Source organism: Elephantulus edwardii, unplaced genomic scaffold, assembly GCF_000299155.1.
Source record: "Elephantulus edwardii isolate Elephantulus edwardi_28Jun2011 unplaced genomic scaffold, EleEdw1.0 scaffold00044, whole genome shotgun sequence".
Taxonomy (NCBI): Eukaryota; Metazoa; Chordata; class Mammalia; order Macroscelidea; family Macroscelididae; genus Elephantulus; species Elephantulus edwardii.
In genome coordinates, this window is record NW_006399794.1 from 12,307,096 (window position 1) to 12,313,095 (window position 6,000).

Sequence of the window (6,000 nt, forward strand, 5' to 3'; positions counted from 1 at the left end):
AAGCAATATGATTGAAGATTTAGAAGACACAACTATCAAGACGCATCTCTCCAACAGGGAAACAGAATAGAACTGAAGTATCTGGCACAGTGGGAGTGGACTGGAGGGCCAGCCAAAGCCAGCATACAGAGGGAAAAAATACAGAGGTTTATGGATCAAACATCATCATGTTCAATGAGGACAATGAAGACAAACCAGCACAAAACCGGAGGTAAGAAGAGGGAGATCCATGTCTGATGGCTCGTGATAGCCAAGAGAATAAAGATCTTATGATGTTTCCTGTTGCAGTAAACAGGGAGCCATACTGACTTCTCTTCAACTGTACTTATTCATACTCTACTTCTAAGCACTTTCAGTGAGAAATGAAATCACTTTGTTTTCTTCCTTCCCCAAACCTACTATGGAGGAATCTAATTAATAGACAATGATTTAATAACAGCTATCCATTAAGAACTTGGAGTTGCTGAGTGGTACAGATAGTTTAGACACTCAGCTGCTAAACTAAATGCTGGTGCTTCTAGTCAGATAGAATCTTCAGAAGACCCAGGATATACTACTGAAAAATTTGTCACTGAAACTCTATAGTGCACATTCTGCTCTGTTCCACAGGCTTCACATGAGTTAGATTAAATTGTAAGGCTTTTTATATTCTTGCTTTTCTTAACTGAGTACTTAACTGTTGCTGCTGCTGTTGTTGTTGTTGTTGTTGTTATATACTGCCGAGTCTTGTACAACTAAGTGACCCTCTGTACAACAAGACTAAACCCTGCACTATCTCTTGCCAACCTTATTGTCTCTGATACACCTAACCCCATTACCCCAGTGATGGAATCAATCCATCTCATCAAGGGTCTTCCTCTCCTGCACTGTCCCTCCACCATTCCAAGCACGATGTCCCTCTCCAAGGACTGATCCCACCATGCAACATGTCCAAACTATGTGAAAAAGAGCTTCAGAATCCTTGCCTCCAAAAACCAACCTAGCTTCACCTTCTCCAGGACGAGACTAAGGTGTGCTTGATACAAGCCATGGTCTTTGCCATTACTTGCTATGAATCAGAGAGCTGGGCAATCACTAGGGATGATAGAAGGAGAGTTCATACCTTTGAGGACTTAACTAGGTACCTGAAAACATGTTAAAGACCTTACATATTATTTGTCCTAAGATATCTCGCAACAATATGACAAGGCAAGTAATATACACCCCAATTTTCACATGATGAACAAGAGACTTTTGTTGTGGTCAGTTGCTATCAAGGCAGCAGCAACTCATAGCAACTCCATGAACAACAGATGTGAAGCTTACACTGTCCTGCACAATCACCATGATCTACATCATGCTCAAACCCATGGTGATGGTCATGTGTCACCTCCTCTCATTGAAGGTTTTCCTCTCTTGCCAATCCTCTACATTTCTCTGCATAATTCCTCTATCTAAGGACTCTCAGAGCACTTAACTGTACTCATGTGAAACCTATACCTGGACCATGAGGCTACCATGCAAACAGAACAGGGGAACACTGTATGGTTTTAAATTAAGAAGGGAGTGAGTCAGAGTTGAATTCGCTCTCCATAACTATTCAACCTGTATGCTGAGGAATTATTTGAAAAGCTGGATTCTGTGAAGAGGAATGTGGCATCAGGATCAGAGGGAGACTCATCAATAACCTGTGTTATGCAGCTGACGCAACTTTGCTTGTTTAAGGTGAGGAGGATTTGAAGCACTGTTTGCTTATTGATCAAGGAATCCAGCCTTCCATATGGATTGCACCTCAACATCAAGAAAACAAAGATTCTTAGCACTGGACCAATAGAAAGCATCATGATGGAGACAAGACTGAAACTGTCAACGACTTCATCTTACTTAGATCCACAATTAATACTCCTATTACCAGCAGTCATGAAATAAGAAGATGCATTGCACTAAGAAAGTCTGCCATTAGGGAATCTCCAAATTACTGTGGAATAATGATGTCACTTTAAGGACTAAGGTGTGTCTGATTGAGACCATGGTTTTTCTAGTCACTTGCTATGCATACAAGTGCTAGGAAATGAAAAGGATAATACAAGAAGAACTGATAGTGTTGGAGAAGAGAGCTGAACATCTATAAACAGCTAAAAGAATAAAGATGTCATGGACAGACTGCAGCCAGCATGCTCTTAGGAAGTAAAAATAATGAGACGAAGCCTTCACATACTTTGGGCATTTTGCCAGGAGGGGCTTGGAGAAGGACATGGTGTTTGGAAGGGTGGAATGTAGGCAAAAGCGAGAAGACCCTCGACCAGGTCAACTGACACAGTGACTGCCACAATGGGCTCTAGTGTGTCAAAATTCTGAAAAGGGCGCAGGATAGGATAGGGTTCAGATCTTTCGTTCATACGGTCTATATGGGTTATACTCAACACAACAGCACCTAAGAACAACAAAGGGCTCCTAAGACACATTCAATATAAGTGAGACCAAGTTTCACCGCCCTTGCTGCTAAAGATCATTCTGATTGCACTTCCTTCAGGACAGACTTTTCTTTTAGCCATCCATGGTCTATTCAATACACTTTACCAACAACATAATTCAAGGCATAGGTTCTGCTCCAGTTTTCCTTGTCCAATTCTCAGATGCATAGAAAGTTAACAGACAATATCAATCCTTGAATCAGGCACATTTTAGACTTCAAACTGACATCCTTGCTCTTGGAACTTTGCCAAGGACCTTGACAGCAGATTGCCCCTTGACTGCAGCTACCATGGATGTTGATTGTGGATCCAAGCAAAATGAAATTATAAAAAACTTAAATCTTTTCTCCATTTACCATCATGTTGTCTATTGGTCCAGTTGTGAGAAATTTTGTTTTCTTAATGTTCAGATATAATACATATTGAACTACTATCTTTGATTTTCTGTAGTGTTTCAAGTCTTCTTCACTTTCTGCAAAGTGGGTCATCTGCATAAAGCAGGTTGTTGAGGAATCTTCCTCTAATCCTGATGTCATATTCTTCTTCATACAGTATGGTTGGACAATAAACAAAGACGAAGAATTGTTGATACCTCAGTCTCTCCCGCCAGCCACACTCACTCCCCTCACCCTCCTAATCGCTGCCACCCTCCCACCCTGCCCTTGGTCACCAGGGAAGAAGAAATCACTCTTCTGGTCATCAACAGCAACTCTGGCATGCACAAGGCTGGCTTCCTGCCAACTACAACATGCACATGGTCTTCCCCTCCATCATGGGGCAACTCTGGCACCAGAGCGACGCGATGGCCATGAGCCAGAAGGACTCATCCATGGCCCAGAGCAAGAGAGGAATCCTGATGCTCAAGTACTGATGGAGAAAGGCACTGTCACCAGCTGGGACAACATGGAGAAGATCTGGCACCTCACCTTCTACCCTTACGGAGCACCCATGTTACTGACCGAGGGGCCCCTGAAACCCAAGGTCAAAGAGGAGAAGATGACCCAGATCGTGTTTGAGACCTTCAACATGCGCACTATGTGGTGGCCATGCAGGCCATGCTGTCACTGTATGCCTTGGGCTGCACCACGGGCATCGTCATGGGCCCTGGGGACGGGGTCCCCCAGATGGTGTCCATCTATGAGGGCAACACACTGCTGCAGGTCATCCTGCACCTGGACCTGGCAGGCTGCAACCTGACCAACTACCTGGAGAACATCCTCACCAAGTGTGGCTATAGCTTGACCACCAAGGCCAAGCTCAGGACGGTGCATGATATCAAAAAGTTTTGCTATGTCACCCTGGACTTCAAGCAGATGGCCACTCCTGTGTCCTCGCCCTCGCTGGAGACAAGCTACTACGAGGACAGTTCGTCACCTCACAAGGAGCGCTTCGCGTGTCCAGAGGCGCTCTTCCAGCCATCCTTCCATGAGACCACCTTCAACTCCATCACCAAGTGTGATGTGGACATCAGGAAGAATCAACCGGGACCACCATGTACCCTGGCATTGCCAACAGAATGCAGAAGGAGATCACAGGGCAGGTGCCCACCACCATGAAGATCAAGATCACTGTTCCCCCTGAACACAGGTTCTCCGTGGGGATCAGTGGCTCCATCCTGGCCTCACTGTCCACCTAACAGGAGACAAGGATCAGCAAACAGGAGTCAGGCCCCTCCATTGTCCACCACAAATGCTCTTAACTGACTGCCAGCAGGGGCCCGCTGGCCACATGAGCTCCTCCAAGGGCGGCCGCCCAGCATGCCTCAGGCTAGTTGCTGAAACTGAAAGAAGCCTTTGAAAAGAATTTCCTTGAAGCCTACATCTCAAAATCAACACCAGAACTAGGCCTTGTTTGTGATCCGACCTCGTATCACATTGCCTGTCCCTTGATCTATGTTTGAGATCCTATACATGTCTTTGATTTCAACCCCTAGCTCGTGTGACCCAGCCACTCAGCCTCTGTGCGGGATGACACAATGAAGAAGTCATTGTCTGGACAAGGGTCTGGGCTAGAGGCTGCCTCCCCCACCTGTGGTCTGCAGGGTATTCCTGGCAGAGCTGGCGACTCCAGGACTTCCAGAGCCAGCAGGCTGGGAGCAGTGGTCTCCACTGCTGGACTCACCTCACAGAGCTGGAAAAGTCTGAGCCTTTAGGACCTGGTTTCCTTTCTTGGCCATTTCCCGCCAAAACGCAGTGGGTGGTTATTTGCCTTGAATTCTAAGACTGCATTTAAACCTGTAAATTGTCTTCATCCTCTTAATTGATGTAAAGTTTTGTACATGATTCTCAGCTCTAGAGATAATGACATATTTTGGCTTTTCTACTGTCATGAGCAATCGATCATTAGGCCCCAGCAACACCGCCATCTTTAAGAATAAAGTGCTGCATTTGATGGGGGAAAAAAGAGAATTATTTATGTATTAGAACTGTGGTGTTGGCACTGCCAGAGAAATAAGAAAATCTGTCTTGAAAAAGAGCAACCAGGGTGCTCCTCAGAGCAAGAATGGTGAGACATCATCACACTCTGAGCATGTTATCAGCACGAGCAAGGCCTTGAGAAAAGGCATTATGCCAGCAAAGGTGGAAGATGAGCAGAAGAAAGGAAGGCTGTCGATGAGATGGACTGAGATAGCGACTGTAACAATGAGCTGGAGCATGTCAGAGATGTTGAAGACAGCACAGAATAGGGCAAGTTTCTGCTCTGCTTTTCAAAGGTCGCTGTGGGTTAAAGGCACCTCACAACAATAACAACAACAAAAGCAAAACAAGATCTTACCTTTTCAAATAGTGTTGCTCTTGGGTACTCTCAAGTCAGTTCCAAAGTGTAGCAAGCTTGTGCACAAAAGAACAAAACTCAGCCTGACTCAGTGCTAGCCTCACAAGCATCGTTGTTTAAGTCTCGGTGTTAATCCATCCAGTTGAGAAATTTTTTTCATTTTTCATTGATCAGGTTTGTTATCTATGCAATGAAAGGTCCTAACTGATAACACTTGACCTATACTTCTTTCAAGAAAACATTGTTCATTCATTTGCTTCTCCATAATATAGTCAATATTTTCCCCCAAAAAAATAAATCAAAAAGTACCAATTTATCATCAGTCTTCCTTATTCATTGACCACCTTTTGCATATATATGAGGTAACTGAAAATATCACCTCACAACATTGTCCTCAAAGTGGCAACTTCTTTTTTTAACACTGAAATATTTTTTTCAGATTTGTCAATGCAAAATTCCATTTAGTTTCTTAACAGCTGCTTCGAAAATTGCTAGGGTGTTCAATCAGAGTTTCTGTCCATCTGAATGAAGACTGAGACCCCATGATGTGAGATATTTTCTAGTCTAGGACATGTCTAGGATGTGCCCAGAGATGGAGCACCCACAGAGGATGACACTTAATGAGATGGATTGACAGTGATGGTAATAATGGTCTCCTCTCATGTTGGAGACTGTGAGGACGGTATAGGGTAGAACAAGGTTCCCAGAAGTTGTTCACAGTATTGCAATGAGTCATAATCAACTTGATGACACCTAACAGCAACAGTAATTA

The 6,000-nt window shown here is 44.2% G+C and overlaps 1 pseudogene; it reads left to right on the top strand.

The window, feature by feature from the left end:
• Positions 1-3,323: 3,323 nt before the first annotated feature.
• On the top strand, positions 3,324-4,152 carry LOC102861846 (annotated as a pseudogene).
• The last annotated feature ends 1,848 nt before the right edge of the window (positions 4,153-6,000 follow it).